Source organism: Artemia franciscana, chromosome 1 (genome assembly GCF_032884065.1).
Source record: "Artemia franciscana chromosome 1, ASM3288406v1, whole genome shotgun sequence".
In the NCBI taxonomy this organism is placed as follows: domain Eukaryota; kingdom Metazoa; phylum Arthropoda; class Branchiopoda; order Anostraca; family Artemiidae; genus Artemia; species Artemia franciscana.
This window is the reverse complement of record NC_088863.1, coordinates 11,163,076-11,183,615: the sequence shown is the minus strand read 5'-3', so window position 1 is coordinate 11,183,615 and position 20,540 is coordinate 11,163,076. Positions and strand designations below refer to the sequence as shown.

Genomic DNA, 20,540 nt, shown 5'->3' with positions numbered 1-20,540 from the left:
TATTTACATTATAAACAGTTTTATTCTGTCTATTAAATAGTAAAAAAAGTAAATAATATGAATAAGTAAATATAACAAAAAGCAATCCTTCTTTGAAGATACAACTTTGAGCAGTTCCAGAACCATATGCCTACACAGCTCTAGCCCCTAAGTGGCAAGGGCTTGGGGTCCAGGCGTAATTTGTTCCAAAAATAGTGTTTGGAACATTTCACAATTCACAAAAAAATGAACAAAAACAGTGAATTAGCTGAAAAATAATCATAAATAAGGCACAAAACCATGATTGAAAAAAAACCTTATTAATGAACTGAACCCTTGCCATTCTAACTCCCCCCCCCCCCCAATGTCACCAGATCCTGTCGGGATTTAAAATAACAGCTCTGAGGCACGATATCCTTCCAAACATCAAATTTCATTAAGATCTGATCAACTGTTCGTAAGTTAAAAATACTTCAATTTTTCCCGAATTATCGGGACCCCACTTCCCCCCAGATGGTCAAATCGGGAAAATATTTCTAATTTAATTTGGTCCGGTCCCTGATACGCCTGCCAAATTTCATCGTCGTAGCTCACCTGTAAGTGCCTAAAGTAGCAAAACCGAGACCAACAGAATTTGCGATTGCTACATGTCACTTGGTTAATACCAAGTGCCATAAAAATGGATGTCATATACTTTGATCAGCTCATCATGAGCTATCGATTGCCGTCGAAAAAAAATTCTATCTGTCTTAGTTCAAAAGTTGATTTTGTTTGCCGCAGGCCAACTTTCTAACGTCACCACTTAGAAAGGAGCAAAGTAAAAGCTCCAATTTCTTTAGCAACGAGAGAACTTTTAAAGTTTATTAGGCACATCTGATACCATTTCTCTGCCGCAATCCCAAGTCCAAAAAACCGGATGATGAACTCAGCTGAAATCACGAACAGAAATGGATGGAAACAATAGATGGCAGCACTTTCGGACCCGTGGGAAAATGCCACATTTTTGCTTCTGTAAATTTTTCTATTTATCATTCAAAGAAGATATATTGGCTGTGGGGCCGGGTAACTGCTGCATATATTTAACACTTATAGATTTTAGTCCATCTTTAATTTGAAAGTGGTGCCTACTAGAACGGAGCTTTCCACTCGAAAGCAGAAACATGGTTTGATGAAACGAAAGCTCGGCTGTACAACTTCAGATACTCCTCTCTGACATAGGCTACATAACTCCATTTCACTTCGCACACCATAGGCTCTGGCTCGTGGACAAGCAAAAAACATCCTTTTTGGCTCCAGGCAAGAGTTCTGCGGAGCTTTCCAAAATGTAATGTCATATTCATCAATCCGGCCTGAGGTCCACACTTTCCGTAAAAACCGCAAAGGTTAGACCCTTACCAGTTTCCAGGAATAAGCTGGGATCGGCGGCATAAAAAACGAGACAAAACCAAAGTGTTGCTCTCGTAACACAATTAGGGTCACCTTATTGTACCAAATGCGTATTGTTTTGCTGTCAAGCAACAAAAACCAGCTTTGTTTCTGTTTTTTACAGACGTAGCTTCTTTTTCAGCGTTAGTATTGAAAATAGTATTGAACCCGTTACTAAAAGAAATTAAGGTAACCTCAATTTCACCAATTATGTTTTCACGCATTATTTTGTTGTTAAGCAACAAAACCAACTTTGTTTATCAGGAGTTTACAGACGTAGCTTTCAAAAAGTCCCAAAACTAGGCTTTTGAGCTTCGATTTGCGAGCAAAGCAATATTTTTCAGTTCGTTTTTCTCTGTGTTGGGGTCTCACTGTCATTAAGACATATAAAGACGGAACTAGACCATTGCCCTGTTGGAACATTTCTCCTAAGGAACAAACATTCTCTTCAGTAAAAATCCTGATTCTAAGAATTTATTTCACAAAGCAGACATACAAAATCGGTGTTAAGTTTGATTCAGAATACAGGAACTAAATAGCCTTATTTCATCTTAATAAACATTTTAATGTCACAAAAAAACAAACATATACTATGTCTTAATTCAAAAGATTAACTAAATATTAAATCAAAAGACAAGCAAAGAATATAACAGAAAGAGATGACAAAGACTACAACAAAAACGAAATAGACTCTACAGAGATATTTGTTCATGTTCAATGTTTTAATTACTTGGGGTAATACACTTTACCATGTACACAAATAGTGACAGATTAGGTATACTGAGGCATTACCAAATAACCTCCAACAGTGAGTTACAAAATCAAAATAGACTTCTGAAGAATTAAGGTCAAACTACGGAGGACTGTTATACAAAAATTGCTTTAAAAATTTTATGCCATATGACTGAAACAGACTACAGAATTATTCATTAAAACCTACCAAAACATGAAAAACTTCAAACTTTTTTTTATTACTATAATAACAATGATTCTACGATCAAAACTATTTGAAGGATCTTTCTTTCCTTTTTGTTTAATTTTTACGGGACAGACAATGTAGATCCTAACTATGTAATACTTAACTTTAATTTATAACTGTAATGTAATTAAAAGCCATTTTTATAAAAAAAATTATTAAGATACGCTATTTTTTCTTTACTATGGAGATAGTAAATTCTACAGTGTACAGCTCTGATTGCGTGATTCAACCAAAACTCTTTTGGCCAAAACCTAATTGTTGGGAAAAAAGTTGCCAGAGTAAGGGTAAATGAGAACTAACAGGTGACATCTGGCGTTGCGACTCCTGTGAAAAGGCAGAGAAATCATTGTTGATACTAGATCTTCATCTAGCCACCAGCTGTGAAGAACTTTCACCAATAGAGTGCGATGTCTGCCCTGCAGTAGTTCGTGATTACAGAAATTTTGTTGCTCACATTATAGAAAACCAAATAGAAGTGACAAGAAGATGTCCCATTTGTTTACGAGAAGGTATTGGTGATATGAGACAACATCTAATTTTACAAGGTCACTTTTCATGGAACGTATCAGAACGAGACTTACAGGGGATACAACACTAGTTGTTTCACAGAATCTCACTACAAGCGTTGGCTTAAATTCACTTGAACCGGAATCTGAAGCAAAAGGCTTAAAGAATCAGAAACCATATTTAAATAGTCGCTTGAAGAGTAAAAAGCACAAAAAACTGGAGAGACATCAAAGAATACACAGGAAAAAACAACAACATACAAATACGGTGTTTGTGAGAGAAGCTTTTCTATGGTGATCACCTTGAATAAGCACCAGAGAGTGCATACAGGTGAGAAACCATTTAAATGTGATGTATGTCAGAAGAGCTTTTCTGTATCGGGCAATTTGAGTACGCATCAAAGAGTGCATACGGGTGAGAAACCCTTTAAATGTGAAGTATGCAAGAAGAACTTTTCTCAACTGAGCTCTTTGAATGCGCATCAAAGGCTCCATACAGGTGAGAAACCGTTTAAATGTGATATATACAAGAGAGCATTTTCATTTAAATAAAACTTGAATCATCATCTAACAATCTCATTCTAAGAAAAACACTTATTTTATATGTTAGATAAAATTTTATAAGAAAATAATTCTTTTCGTTGTCAGAAAGAGACTTATTAGAAAGCTAAAGCAGTCATCAATGAACATACATGGGAAACATGTGTAAAAAAAGGGGCGTATAAAAAAAGATTTTCTGGCAAGTATGATTTTGTCTTAAATCCAATAAGCCATGCATTTGTAAAACTACACAAGCAAAAATATACAAGTGCTTAGTTTGCAATGAAAAAAAAATTTCTGACAGGGGGAATAGAAAGGCAGGAGAAAGATGGAGCATAAAGGAACAACTAGTTAAGACAGAAAGAAGAATCATGGAACCAACGAGTGAAGTGTTTCTCAAAGAAATCAATAATTGAGCCAAACAAAATTAAAGAATAGTCAGAAAACAAGAAACTTGCAATCATAACCACAGTATATCTGCCGAATCAACTGCCGTATAGAGGAATTAATTTCAGAATACAGTCGGCAATCCTAGACAATACCCCTCCTGTTCAGGGCAATAGCTGGAAACAGTCAGTTAGGTTAGCAGTGCTGTTACTCTCCTATTGTCATGGTGGGGACATCTAGCAGAATTTCGTCTCAGATATTCACAATGAACTTCTATGGAAATAAACATATGTTAATAAAATAAAAATTATCACTAATTAATTGAGTACAAATAAAATAATTGAATATAGCAATTATTATAGAAAACACAATTGATTGAACATAGCAAATACTGATTGATGTAATAAGTTAACAATAGAAATTACAATATTTACTAGCATATAAATTAAATGAACAAGAATGAAAACTGGAATTTCATATCATAATAATATACTGCAATAAAAAGGCTTTCGCTTCAATAAAAATCACGGATATACTGATAGGAAGAATTCCAATGAATATTCAAAGAAAGATTTTTTTGCCAGAATAGCCATTTATTACGTTTCAAACGGAATGAGGTGCAAAGCAGTTGGTGGTTAAACCAGAAAACAAATACAATTTTAAATAGCTGCAAGATATTGTTGCAACTATCATCCATTTTATTATAGCAACAATATTTGACATTTTATTTCCCCTATCATACAATTGCATTTAATATTTTAGTCAAAGCTATGAAATACTTATATTTAGAATATGTCTATTTATCAAATTTTATTTTTCAATTCCTTTTAGAGACATGGCCTTGACTAAGTACTTAACAAATTCAAAAGCTAGAAGCTTACATTTGCCTTTTTAAAACATTTATTATCATTATTATATTTATTATTTATCATATTTATTAAACATTATAATATATCTTATAAACATTAGTTCAAGTAAGCTGCTTTTATTTACTCATGACTTGAATCATTGTTTTTTGCTTAATGTCGATGGATTCTTACTATTTACTATAACATATCTTACTGAGTTGTCACTATTATAATCAAGCTACCATAATCTCATAAAGATGGATATTCCTTATAACAAAAAAAATACTGAAAAAAAAAATCTTGTCAGATAAAGAAGAGTACACAACCTGAAAATGATATACAAAAACACACACTTTTTTGCATTAAAGGTATACTGATTATTCAAGAAAACACTTTGTACTTATCATATTTTTCGTACTATTTACTATAACTATTTTATTCATTTTATATTTTATTCATTCATTTATTCATTCCATTTTATATATTCACTATTATAATTAAGCTATCATAATCTCATAAAGATGGATATTTCTTATAACTGAAAAAAAGAAGAAAAAAATATTATCAGATAAAGAGTACACAACAAGAAAACGATATACAAAAAAATCACTTTTGTGCTTTAAAGGCATACTGATATTCAGGAAAACACTATATTTATCATATTTTTTTAATTATAAACTTGAATTGTTGCTTTTTTGATGATGATGAAATAATTTTTAAAGAAAACAAAGATGGTATCAAGACATACAGAAAATGAGATTAAATACAGGTGATTATTAAAGAGATAACAACTTATGAAATAACAATAACAATTTATAACAATTATAAATTAAATAACAATTGATAAAGATATATTAAATAACAATTTCTGAAGAATAACAACCACAAGCCAATCAGCCACTAGGTTTAATGATAACAATTTACTCCTTATTATAAAGCCTTTAACACTAATAAAAACATACAGTCAACAAAAGACCAGGGAACTAGGTAACCTATTTTCTTTTGCTATAACAAGATGAAGCCAAATACTAATTATAATTTAAGAAACTAAGAGAAGAAACAAACAGAAAAGTGCAAGTTTAAGCCTCAGACCCAGGAACCCAATTTAAGCCTCAGACCCAGGAACCCAATTTAAGCCTCAGACAAAACAGGAACCTACTTTCGTTTACCATACTCATTCTCAGCAGTTACTGGCAATAGTACGATTAATAATGAATATTTCAACAAGTCTGCTTTTTCTTTTTTCCCTTCTCTTCTTTCTTCAGACTTTTCTTTTGGTCACCTTAACTATGTTGACATCTTTCCAAGCATTATCTTGTTTTGCTAAGCGGTAAGTTTTTGGATGCTTGTCATGACCATCATTTATCATGCATTTACACTGTAATTTCTTCTGTTTCTATCCAAATTGCCCACTTAAGAATTTATTTTATTGCTAACTAAGCACTTGTGTATTTCTGATTGTGTAGTTTTACAAATACATGGCTTACAGGATGAAATTTATACGCGCAAAATAATGTTTTCTTAATTCTTAGATGCATAGCCCAAGCTCCAATATAAGAAGTAGCGTGTAAAAGACAGTTTTAATAAAATATGGCCTTGTTCTTTCTAAGAAAAAAACAACAACTGATTTCTAAGAACTATTATTATCAACTATGAACTAGTAGGATTTGTTCCCTACTGTGGCTTATCTAACGACTCAAATTTCACTTTAATGCAAACACTCTCTTGCGTATATCATATTCAAACGATATCTCACCTGTATAAAGTCTTTGATGCGCATTCAAACAGCTCACTTGAGAAAAGTCCTTCCTGCATTCATCACATTTAAAAGGTTTCTCACTCGTATGCACTCTTTGATGCGTACTCAAATTGCTAGATATAGAAAAGTTCTTCTGACATACATCACACTTAAATGGTTCCTCGCCTGTGTGCACTCTATGGTACTTGTTCAGAGAACCCATCACAGAAAAATCCTCACAATCATATTTATGTGATCTCTTTCCCCTGTGTATTCTTTAGGGTCTTTCCAATTTCTTGTGCTTTTAACTATGCAAACAAATATTCAAACATGTTTTTTGACAGTCTAAGCCTTTTATGTCATATTCCAATTCAAAAAATTTAAACAAACGCTTGTAGACAGATTCAGCAAAACAACTAGTGAAGTATTCCCCTACATGACTAACTCAGGCACGTTTGGTGAAACGTGACCTTGTAAAATTATATTTTGTCTCATATCACCAATGCACTCTTGTAAACAAATGTGACATCTCCTTGTCGCTTCTATTTGGTGTTTTACAAAATGACCAACAAAATTCCTGTAATCATGAATTACTACAAGACAGATATCGCACGCTATTGGTGAAAGTCCTTCACAACTAGTGACTAGTGACATCTAGCATCAAAAATGATTTTTCCGCTTTTCCACATGAACCGCAACAGCAGATGCCACCTATTAATTCTTCTTTAACCTTCTATGTCAGCTTTTTCACCACAAGTATAGGTTTTAGGCCAAGATTTTCGATTGAATTACGCCATCAGAGCATCACACTGTGAAATGCACTATTTCTGCAATAAAAAAATGTATTAATTATATTATTTAATTATAAATAAAAGGCAAGTATTCCATAGCCAAAGCACGATTTGGACATACATTGTCTACCCCCTGTAAATTAAAAATCCCTTGATTCATAAAGATGCCTCAAATTAGTTTCATTTCATTGAAAAACAAGAATCAGAATAATGAAAAGTTAATCCAGAAACAGCTTTAATAAGTTATACTTTCGAATTTTTAACGCCATACTGAGATAAGACACTATTCTTAAATAAGTTTTGATAAATAATACCCAATTCTATTCCCCTCTCCTCGGTTGTTTTGTATAAACTTTTTAAAAATAGTTTTTTTTTCTAAGACAAGAAGAGTGAAAATGAAACTTTTAACAAACGAGAAGTAAACCCAGTTTATTTGAACAAAAGAAGCGGGGGAGGATAATCACACAGTTGGTGAAAAAGAACTATAAATAAGGGGCGACGGGGTTCAAAAGTAACCGAAACTTAAAAAAAGGAATTTTGAAATCAATATATATCTACAGAATCTGCTTATTATGTTGATTCCAAATATACCTAGACTAAACAAGTTTAGTTTTACCATTCGAAGGCTACGAGCCAGAGATTATTTGCTCAGATTCAGGGACCAAAGAACCCTACTGTCAAGGTTTCGAGATCCCACCTTCAAAAATGTGGAATTTTGCATTTTTTGTCAAAAGGAAAATCACGGATGCGTGTTTTTCCCTATGAGTGACCGTATCGAACCAGTTGTTCTAGAATATCGGGAGAGTATTAGATCAAAACGAAAATTAAGTCCTGGTGCAATTTCAAGTGACTAAAAAGATTGGAGGACAAATAACCACGTGCCTTTTTTCGCCAAAGTCGAAAATTTTGAGACAGCCATATTGTTGAGAATAGTTAAAAGGACAGTAACTATACCCTTGGAGATAACTTGACAAGGATATAACATGGGAAGTATGCATACACTTTTCGGGTGGGAAGAGGGTTAATTTTCTGCTGGATGGACTTTCCACGGGGATAATTTTCAATGAAGGGAAATTCCCGAGGAATAACTTTACAGGGGAAATTTTAAACTGCGGAATTTTCCACAAAACTTATACAATTTTTTTTTATTTATATTACTTTCTCTATCCCGACTTTATTTTTTCACGTGAAGATGTTAATGGTAATTATCCCGGGCGAATTTTCACCGGGACTGAATGTCCTAGAGGATTTCCGTGGAGGAAGAGCCGGATTTTTCAGGCATTATTAAAAAACGATCAGAAACTCAATAAAACAAGCTTCGTTTCAATTGAAAGTAAGGAGCAGCATTAAAACTTAAGAATACAGAAATTATTACGCTTATGATGGAGGTAACCCCCCCTCCTAAATTCTTACTTTACACTGAAGATTTACTTTTTGTCCCAGTTCTTTAAGAATTAATTTTAAAAAACAAGGTTTTTCCAAGGGAAGTTAAGAGCAAAGTTGAAACTTGAAACGAACAAAATTATTGCTTCATAGCCTATCAATATATCAATAAAAGTAGTAAAAATAAACAAGAGCTAAGAGCTCATATGGTACTTGTGACGAGGCGAGAAGAGCTAAGAGCCAAGAGATCATATGGTATGAGCTCTAACAAAATTCTATGAGTCAATAGATTGATTTAAAAAGGAAAATAAGAGGCTTAATACCGGTCAAGATTTAAAATAAAAACTCTGAGTCACAAACTCCTTCTAAATATCAAAATTCATTAAGATCCTATCACCCACTCGCAAGTTATAAATACCTAATTTTTTCTAATTTTTCCTCTCCCTTTTGCCCCCCAGATGGTCGAATCTGGGAAAACGACTTTATCAAGTCAAATTGTGCAGCTCCCTGACACGCCTACCAATTTTCATCGCCCTAGCACGTCCAGAAGCACCGAACTCGCCAAATCACAGAACCCCTCCCTCCAACTCCCCCAAAGAGAGCGAATCCAGTACGATTCTGTCAATCACGTATCAAGGACATATGTTTATTCTATCCACCAAGCTTCATCCCGATTCCTACGCTCCAAGTGTTTTTCAAAGATTTCCCCCTCCAAATCCCCACAATGTCAAAAGATCTGGTCGGGATTTGAAATAAGAGCTCTGAGACATGAATTCCTTCTAAAAATCAAATTTCATTACGATCCGATCATCTATTCGTAAGATTTAAATACTCCAATTTTCATGTTTTCCAAGAATTCCGGTCCCCCCCCCCCTCCAGCTCCCCCGAATGTCACAGGATCTGGTCGGAATTTGAAATTAGAACTTTAAAGCACAAGATCCTTCTAAATATCAAATTTCATTAAGATCTGGTCACCCTTTCGTAAGTTACAAATACCTCAATTTTCAAAATTACCCCCCCCCCAATTCCACCAAAGAGAGCAGATCCGGTCCAGTTATGTCAGTCACGTATCTTAGACAGGTTTCTATTCTTCCCATCCAGTTTCATCCTGATCTCACCGCTTTAAGTATTTTCTAAGATTTCCGGTCCCCCCAACTGCCCCCCCCCACAATTACGCTTGATCCGGTTGAGATTTAAAATAAGATATCGGATTTACGAGGTCCTTCTAAATATGAAGTTTCATGAAGATCCGATCACTCATTCGTAAGTTAAAAATACGTAATTTTTCTTATTTTTCAGAATTACCCCCCCCCCCCCCCGCAATTGAGCGGATCCGTTCTAATTATGTAAATCACGCATGCAAGACTTCTGCTTATTTTTCCAACCAAGTTTCATCCCAATCCCTCCAATCTAAGCGTTTCCCATCATTTTAGGTCTCTCCACCCCAAACTTCCCCCATTGTCACCAGATCCGGTCAGGATTTAAAATAAGAGCTTTGAGACACGATATCCTTCTAAAAATCAAATTTCATGGAGATCCAATCACCCGTTCGTAAGTTAAAAATACCTCATTTTTTCTAATTTTTCAGAATTAACCCCCCTCCAACTACCCCAAAGAGAGCGGATCCGTTGTGGTTATGTCAATCATGTATCTATGACTCGTTTTTTTTTCCACCAAGTTTCATCCCGATCCCTCCACTCTAAGTGTTTTCCAATTTTTAGGTTTCTCCCTCCCAACTCCCCCCCCAATGTCACCAGATCCGGTTGGGTTTAAAATAAGAGCTCTGAGTCACGATATCCTTCTAAATATCAAATTTCATTGAGATCCGATCACCCGTTCGTAAGTTAAAAATACCTCATTTTTTTTATTTTTTCAGAAATACCCCCCCCCCCAACTACCCAAAAGAGAGCGGATACGTTCCGTTTATGTCAATCATCAATCTAGGACTTGTGTTTATTTTTCCCACCATGTTTCATCCCGATCCCTCCACTCTAAGTGTTTTCCAAGTTTTAGGTTTCCCCCTCCCAACTCCCCGCCCCCATCACCAGATCCGGTCGGGATTTAAAATAAGAGCTCTAAGACACGATATCCTTCTAAACATCAAATTTCATTGAGATCCGATCACCCGTTCGTAAGTTGAAAATACCTCATTTTTCTAATTTTTAAGAATTACTTCCCCCCCCCCAACTACCCCAAAGAGAGCAAATCAGTTCCGATTATGTCAATCATGTATCTGGGACTTGCGCTTATTTTTCCCATCAAGTTTCATCCCGATCCCTCTACTCTAAGTGTTTTCCTAGATTTTAGGTTTCCCCCCTCTAACTCCCCCCAATGTCATCAAACCAAGTCGGGATTTAAAATAAGAGCTCTGAGACACAATATCATTCCAAACATCAAATTTCATTAAGATCCAATCACCCGCTCATAAGTTAAAAATACTTCATTTTTTTCTATTTTTTGCGAATTAACCGGCCCCTACTCCCTCCCCCCAGATGGTCAAATCGGGAAAACGACTATTTCTAATTTAATCTGGTCCGGTCCCTGATACGCTTGCCAAATTTCATCGTCCTAGCTTACCTGGAAGTGCCTAAAGTAGCAAAACCGGGACTTTAGGTTTTCCCCCTCCAACTCCCCCCAATGTCATCAGATCCGGTCAGGATTTAAAATCAGAGCTCTGAGACACAATATCATTCCAAACATCAAATTTCATGAAGATCCAATCACCCGCTGATAAGTTAAAAATACTTCATTTTTTCTATTTTTTGCGAATTAACCGGGCCCCCACTCCCCCCCAGATGGTCAAATCGGAAAAACGACTATTTCTAATTTAATCTGGTCCGGTCCCTGATACGCTTGCCAAATTTCATCGTCCTAGCTTACCTGGAAGTGCCTAAAGTAGCAAAACCGGGACCGACAGACAGACCGACAGAATTGGCGACTGCTATGTCACTTGGTTAATACCAAGTGCCATAAAAAACTAATTATGTTTCCCTATGATTCTAGGATTATAGAAAACCAGCGCTTTTCAAAAGTGAGTGCAGCCTGACAACAATAAATTAATCAATAAAGTTTTCCATAGTCTTACACCAGTTGTGACAATATTTTTTTTTAATGACCGCAAAGTAATTGAACAGTATACAGAAATATTGGATTGATTTATCAGGTAGAATTTTGGTCTCGCCAGGTATAATACCAATAGTGAGTATTACAAAATCTTAAATTGTAAGAAATATGCTTTTGCATTACTTAAATGAAAATCAAATAAGACATAATATGAACTCTAGAAATCCGGTGATTTCTCTCTATACAACAGCGAATTTCAAGCTATGATACAAGTTCTAAAACTTGTCTATAGTCCTAATACTATCAAGATGGCTTTACTTTGAACTTGTCTACCAACTAATCATGGCATGTCCTTTTCATAACCAAAACAAGAGCCGATCTGAGCCATTGAGCAGAAGTGATACAAAATTAAACGAAACAAATAAATAAATAAAGCAACAATCCTAAAATGGATTGTTGCTTCATTTTAAAAGGGATTGATAATATTTAGATTCTGTAAAGTGTCCTTAGTTGGTTTGCTTTTATTGAACCAAAACTCCAATGCTATTTTATGTGTTCAGTAAAGCGCTAGTTTTCTATAATCCAAGAATACGGAAACATAAATAGTTGTTTTATTTGTACTAGTTTTATTGATATATATTAGATAGGCTGTTAAGTAATAATTTTTTCCGTTAAAAGTTTCAACTTCACTCTTAGTTTAATCGGAATTTTTTTTAATTTTTGTTCGTTTTTGATTAAAATTTAATGTAGAAACAACGCTGTCCATTATCTTTTTTTATACGGAATAATTTATGTTCGTTTTAAGTTTTTTAATGTCCGATCTAGGTGAGATAAGACACCTCTGCTGCAGACAACCTTGACAGCTACAAAAAATTTTCTGTCTGTAACATGAAATCCATTATCCATACTTCACAAGCAATACATGTTTTTCAGGAATGTTTGTTTTCCGATGAGCAAAAAGATGTTTTTACTCGGCCGACTTCGCCTGAAAAAGCCATAATGAAAACAAGGCTTTATAAAACGCCTACTGACTAGCAGAAACTAGAAGGCTATTGAAAAAAAAGAGAGCTGTTTAAGGCTCATTTAAAAATTTATATTTATACTTAATCGCTTTTTATAAATGTGACTTGATAGCTCATTCCCACAAAGTGCACTTTCGGTTGTTTCCTTCATATTTTTTAAATGAAAAAAGTGCCTTTTCCAATGAAAAAACAAAAAAGGTGCTTTTCAAAACCGAGGCAGAAGCAAAAAATTAAGGGGACGTCCCCTCCCCTTAATTTCCACCGCCAGAACTAGCACACAGGACTCATCAAAGTGGAGTTTGAACTTTCAATTCAAAACTGTTGATCATTCCAGCTTAATGTTTGGTAGATTTTTAGTTGAAAAGTATTTAGTTTATTTGTTTTCGTAATAATCTTTTACTTTTAAGATGAGTAGGAGATTTATGAAACTTACTAAGAGGGCCAAGAAATAGAGTGTATGTGAGGGGTTCTTATAAACCTCCAGTTAAGGGCTTTGGAGCATAATTACTGCAATGGTGCCGCTTTATGCTTCCAAACTCTTCTACTTAAGAAGTGGCACCAAAAGTGTCGTTTTTAGTGCTATACGGCTGGTAAAACTGATAAAAGTACGCAGATAGGAGTAAGGTTTAAAACCAGCCTTCCCGGGATATACTTTAAAAAATGAGTGCATCACATTTGCAAAAACAGTTGATTATCTGAAAAGTAATCCTAAGAAGGGACAAACTACGATAAAAAAAAATCCAAGCTGGAATCGAACGCACCACAATCTAATTTGGTCCAGCGCTGTACTAACAGAACCAAGCCTCTGATAATTTTATTTAATATATTTGTAGGACTTTACTTTAATTACGTAGCTTATTAAGGGGGCCTGGAGGAGGAAGATGTGGGAGATGCTCTTGCAAACCTCCAGTTAAGGGTTTAGGACCATAATTATTACAATGATACCGTTTTATACTTTCAAGATTATCCACTTAAGAAGTGGCACCAAAAGTGTTGTTTTTATTGCTATATCTCACTTACGAATGGTAGAATTGATAAGAAGCTCGTAGATATAAGCAAAAGTTTATAGTGAGCCATTAAATACCATTCTAAAAGGTTCTGGTAGCCCACTAGCCCCGGCTTTTCTACATGACATGGTATCTGGAGTGCCGATTTTAGTGAAACTTAAAACTTGGAGATGGTGGAATTTTTAGGAAGAACGCATATATGATCAAAATTTTTATATGGGCTATCAAAAATCTATAAAGATACATCAAAAATACTATATAAAGTGCCTTTTTTCGTGCCATTCTGTACTTCCATTTGGAAGAAAGTATATACACCACGTACATATGAGAAATAGCTTTTGAATGAGCTCTTAAGTATCTCTATGATGTTTTATTAACCTGTTAGGCCTGAAAAATAGAAGAAAAAAAAGAAAGTTTTAACGTTTTATAACTTTTAGTTACTTTGGGCTGTGGTTCGCTCTTAACTAGATTGCAGCTAATGCTTCAAACATCAAATAGAGTTCATTAAAATTCTCCCCAGAATCTAATTAGCATTTAAATATGTGAAAACTAACAGATAGTTACTTCCCAAAAACCTAGTAAATATAAGCAATAGCTTTTAATTGAACCATTAAACATCTAACTACGATGGTGTGATAGCCTGCTAATGTTTCAGTAGCTTACTGATGAGCAGACAATTTTTGAAATTTACTAAGGAGACTGGAAAGGGGAGTAACCGGGATAGGTTGTTGTAACCCTCCAGATAAGGGTTCTAGAACATAGCTATTACAAAAAGTACATGTTTTGTACTTCAGAGCTTTTCCGCTTATGAAGTGGCACCGAAAGTCTTGTTTTCAGTGCTATTTCGTACTTATGAACGGTGAATTTGAAAAAAACAAAAAACAATAACAAACACGTAGATATAAGCAATAGCTTTCAAATGACCCACTAAAGATAACTCTTTTGAGTTCTGATAGCCCAGTAGCCCTAGCTTCTCTACTTGAGTCATGACACCAAAAGTGTTGGTTTTAGTGCCATTTGGAACTTGCAGATGGAGGGATTTATGGGAAAAACATGGATATTTTATAAGCTGTGACTTTTATATGAGCTATAAAAAATATGTCTACGGTGCTCTGGTAGCCTACTTGTGCCACCCCTTGAGAGATGGCACAAAGTGCTGTTTTAGCGCCATTTGGCACTTCCAGACGGCAGAATTTATAAAAAAGCACATAGATATGAAAAAAGGAGACAGATCAGTGCCACCGATGCAAAAAAGCGATTTGCTCTCAACTCTGCCTTTTAAAACAGTAAAAAACTATAACGTAAAGAGTAAAGCAAACTTTAGTGTAAAGAGCGGGGCGTTGATGAGGAAGCAGCCCCTTTCATATACGAAGTAATTTCTGTTCGTTTTAAGTATTAATGTCGCTCCTTACTTTCAGCTAAAAAAAACTTGTTTTTTTATTTAATTTCAAAACGTTTTTGATTCAATGAGTTTTGATTTTGGCTCTCTGCAGAGGAATAATTAACACGAAATTTGCAAGTTTTTTTTTTGGCTAAATGGCTTTCTCATAGTTTTGATCGAATGATTTTGAGAAAAAAGGGAACGGTGTAGTAAGCCTAGTTGCCCTGTGATTTTTTGGTTACTTAAAAAGGCAACTACAACTTTTAATTTTTACGAATGTTTTTATTAGTAAAAGATAAACGTAACTTATAAATTAGCTTACGTAACGCACTTTTGTAATCTCATGTTTTTATTACATATATGAGGGGTTCACCTCCTCGTCAGTACCTCGCTCTTTACACTGAAGATTAAATTTTGTCCCAATTCATTAAGAATGACCCCTGAATCACAAAAGCCGTAGAATAAATAGTTGAAATCACTAAAAATATTTTAGCGTAAAGAGTGGGGTATTAGGAGGTGAGCCCCTCATATGCGTAATAATTTCTGATCGTTTTAAGCTTTAATGCTGCTCCTTACTTCCAGTTGAAAAAACTGTTCATATTTATTTTTTTATTGTTTTTTTTTAAATAATGCTAGAAGATCCTGCGCTCCCTTCATGGAAATTTTCTTCCCTCATGACAAATTCCTCGATGGAAAGTTCCCCCAACATATCCCCCTCTTGTCAACCCCTCCCCAACCAAAAAATCCCCCTGAAAACGTCTGTACACTTCCCAATAACCATTACTATATGCAAGCACTGGTCAAAGTTTGTAACTTGTAGCCCCTCCCACGGGAACTGCAGGGGAGTAAGTCGTCCCCAAAGACATAGTTATAAGGTTTTTCGACTACGCTGAATAAAATGGCTATCTTAGAATTTTGATCCGTTGACTTTGGGAAAATAATTAGCGTGGGAGGGGGCCTAGGTGCTCTCCAATTTTTTGGTCAGGTTAGGTTGGTCATTTGGTGAGAATTTTTCCCAGGGGGGTAGGGATAAGCTAGACTCCATACTCAGTGACCAAGGGTAACACACTGTGGCAGGAAGTACTTGTCCAACATCTTCCCCTTGAAGAATGGGTTACAGAATTCAATGGCCAAGCCACTCTCAGATAAACCTAAAGGTTACACATACAGGCTACTGGAATACTCATAGTAATAAAATTTAATTACGGATGCTAGTTACACAACAAAGCAGCATATAAGCAACATACAAGCATGGTACAAACGCAAGCATAATATAAGCACTAGCATGAACATGCTGTTTTTTGGCATTTGAACAGCCCATTTAATGCAAACACTAAGCAATCATGGGAATACAGACCAACGCGGGCTGGTTTACACACTATTATTAACTACCTTCATGAATGCATATATGAAAAGGCAATAGACTTGATTATTGTATTCAATACTCATGTGTACTGGGGGCAAATTTGTTTACTGGGCAAAAATGTTTAGCTGAATATGTTCCACAATGTATGTAGAATTCTTTGCTTCTTTGGGTATTGCTTGTGAGTTCTATCTAACTCCAGATATAACCTTGAAGTGGTGTATGAGTAACAGCATCTATTTCCTGTTTAAAATGCATTAACTAATGTTTGCTGAAGGGCTTATACCTGAACCTGGGTTGTTTCAGAGCTTCTACATTTTCTTTTGTCCTTTTCTAAAGTTGGAGAATTGAGTCTCCTTCATTTTGCTATTGTCCTTTTCTACAGTCCATATCAGAAGGAAAGTGGGTATGATCTCTTAAGTTTTTCCACAGAGAGGTCCTATGAACAGTTTATCTAGACCTTGACCTTGAAGTAGTCTATGAGTAACAGCATCTATTTCCTGTTTAAAATGCATGAACTAATCTTTGCTGAAGGACTTGTAACTGAACCTGGGTTGTTTCAGGGCTTCTACATTTTCTTATGGCATTTTCTAAAGTTGGAGAATTGAGTCTTTTTAATTTTGCTATTGTCCTTTTCTACAGTCCATATCAGAAGGTAAGTGGATATGATTGCTTAAGTTTTTCCACAGAGAGGTCCTATGAACAGTTGAGCATGTTCCTCAAATTAATTCCATTTCTCTGTAAGGAAACTAGAATTCCAATTTATTTTTGGCTGTTAAACACCCAAGGTAACCCAAAAAAATCCGTTTCTGGCATCCATCAATATTCATAGCAATAAGATCTAATGTCCTAGACTACCTACAAAATAAAGTAGCACATAAGCAAGGCACAAGCACAAAGATAATATAAATGCAAGCAAGAAACAGAAGCAAAACAGAACAGGATGTTATCTCTACATAGAAGAGGTAGGGATAAAACCCCAAGGATGCTATTCTATGCTTCATTCATCTTTACCCAATTCTAGTGCCCCATCACATCACAGTATTTTGTAAAGACACAGAGTGAGGATAATAAAACTCTCTCTCCCTAAGTCTTTAAAAAATACCTTCTTTTTGTATTTTTTCAAAGAAAAATTCTGAAAATGAACAAAATTGCCCCCCTCTATACTTTTGAGAATACATTTTAACCCTCCCCTCTCTCCCCTAACATTTCATGAGTCTGATTACACATTCCTTTCAAGCAGTCAAATTCATTGTATTAAAATCTAATTGACAGAATTGATGAATTTGTACAAAAATTGGGAGTTTATCTTAATTGTACTTACATTCTACCCATGAACTACTACTGACAATGTAAAAAAAACAAAGAAATTGATATATTTATAAATATACATGTTGTTAATTCTTTATTTTAATCAATTAATATGCAATGTATGACTCAAAAATCAACCATAACAGTGAATTGAACAATTTTTATTCTAATTATCTTCAAATTTTAAATGGTGCAACTTTTGGGGCTCTGTTAAGGGTTCAAAATGGATCTTGTAGCAGTAGAAATTAGTAAATCAATGCCTTAAAATTAGTATATTAAAAAAAATCTTGCTCCCCCCTCATACATTTCCAAAAATTGGTGCCCCTGTATTTTAAATTATTCTTTGCCTAAAAATGCTTTCTTTTGAAGGAATAAATAAAAGAGCAGAAAATAAAGAGCAATAAAAAGTGCATCTACTGATATGATCATCCTTCAGCTAGCAAGAAAAAGCATCAAAAATTTACCAAGTTTAGCTGCAGGAACCTATGACAGGGACTGGGAGCAGAGGGGCTGGCATCCACATTGTAAAGACCCCAGAGTCCTCAACCAAACTTTGAAGTCATCACTGGCAGATGTAGCCCAAGGAGCCATCCTTGGGTGCCTGCATAATGGAATTTAATGTGATAAAAATCAGCAGTGTATCATATAACTATTAAGTAGTTTCCAGTTCTTAAACAGGGAGCATTATTCATAAATAGGCATTGATCTCAATCTTATTATTGCAACTAGTCAAAAGTCAAAACTCTGTTATTTGCAAGAAGACAAGAATTGGCAAAGCTTGACAAAAATTTGGGCTACTGGGTTTTTAGCAAAACCTGCCATCTAGAGTCAAATAAAAAGCATAGAATCCCCAAATTGGGCAGGAGGATGCCATAAGGAAAGATTTAAGTGAAATTTTTGGGAGGGTACAAAGAGGAAGGCTAAGATACTGATGGAGGAAGAGCTTGTGTAGCTGTATTGGCCTCAGGCAGTTTGGCGCTGCAGTGACTTGTTAGTAGTAGTGGCTAAGATTCAGCTGGTATTTCTTTGTGTTAAAATTCCAATTGTTACATTCTTAGCTTTAATGGGACTTCTAATATTGGCTATTTTCATTATTTCATTATTATCTACTACAAGAAATAAAGGTGAATATACAGTGGCTGGCCATATAAAGTGAGCATACTAAACAAATAAAAGTAGTGCAATTAGATTCTATCCTTTTTTGCTGTTTTATCAGGGAGATATTTCTGACAATGACAATGCATATTTCTCACCTCTTTACTGGTCCATTAGATGGTCCTAGGAACATGTAAATAGAAACTAAAATGAAACAGTGAATTGTTTCTGGAGCAGAATTTCACTACTAATCAGTTTATAATGTTTGCTTTCATTTTTATTGATTTTATAATTATTTAAAATAATGTTTTATGCCAATTTCATTGAAAATCACCAAACTCAATAAATATAAATAAATTAAACAACTAAATAAACAAATAAAAATAAATTTCATTAAGCTGAGACTGCAAAAACCCATTTGAACAACTAACCTATAATGTATCACAAGAATCTATTAATGGAGAAACATATTCTTAGGGCTATATCTGGAACCATCAGAAAAGTAGCCATGATAATTTAAAATAGCATATGACTAAAATTCCAATGGTACTACTTTCATTTTAGTCAATAATATGTCCTTTGTAAGTGGCTAACTACTACATACTAACCACAATCAATAATACTTTTAAAGCCCTCTACAATCATAACCAAAACCTTATTAATAATGTCAACTTATTGAGAAAATTTACAAAGATAAAGGATATTCAGTCAATATCTAAATACTTTAGTTTTCCAATCTTTATTCATGGTAATTTTTAGTATTCAGTCCATTAAGCCATTTTTTATTTCTATTGATTAGCCTATTAGGGCTAGGCTAACCTATTTTTAAAATTTTTGTTTAACCAATACAAGATACTAGGGTATATAGGAGTGCTATTGTTGATGTTAAAAGTAAATATCACCATCTGGGTAAATTCAAAGCTGAAATTTTGGAAGGGTAACTGCCTCCCAGGAAGTTATGATGCAATCATCAGAATCTTGTAATATGCAGTAATACACACTTTAGAGTACTTGAAACAAAACTAAACATTAACCAAAACGTATAAAGTATTATGTTCACTTTATTTGTGGATCATTTGGGTGGATCATTCAATATTCACCAATTTAGCATTTGTTATATAAAAAACTAGGCTGAGTTGTTCAGGGACGAACTGAATGGCTATAGCCTGTTATTGAAGGTCAAAATATGTGTAACCCCCATTAGGTAGGAGGAGGCACAATTCTTATCTTAGGGTAGTGAGCCCTGTTGGTAGGGGAATCCAACAATGTAATGGTTGTTATGCTACCTAGAATAATGTTTAATTTTATGAACAAGACTATGCCTGGCCTTCATCAATAACTATTCAAAGCTTTTTTTCACCTATACTAACAAGTAAAACTAAACCAATTATATTACCAGTTCTGTCTCCTCACGCAACAATGGCCGTTTTACCAATCGGAAGCACTATATTCTTTTCTTTCTACACTGTCCTTAGGCTACGTTAGTACGTTTATCTTGCGCAATATTTTTTCTATCAATCGTTCTTTAAATCACTGTAGAAAGTTGAAGAGCACGCTTATGCTCTTTAGCAATGAGGAGAGCTGACTAAAGTCTGTTAGTTAGTCTGTCTGCACTAGAATCTTCCATCACTTTTCAGACGTTTTAACACCATAAACATAATTGAGATTACATGACCAAGGATCAATCACTATAATAGGGCACTCTTACTGACGGCACTCTTG

At 34.7% G+C, this 20,540-nt stretch overlaps 1 long non-coding RNA gene across 1 annotated transcript; it reads right to left on the bottom strand.

Annotated features, from left to right (window-relative positions):
- Positions 1-1,862: 1,862 nt before the first annotated feature.
- LOC136025497 (uncharacterized) lies at positions 1,863-20,305 on the bottom strand. The gene is made up of 3 exons (XR_010617109.1): positions 20,215-20,305; positions 18,188-18,324; positions 1,863-7,229 (listed from the first exon to the last, which is right to left on the bottom strand). It is a non-coding gene; the product is annotated as an uncharacterized LOC136025497 (long non-coding RNA).
- Positions 20,306-20,540: the final 235 nt, after the last annotated feature.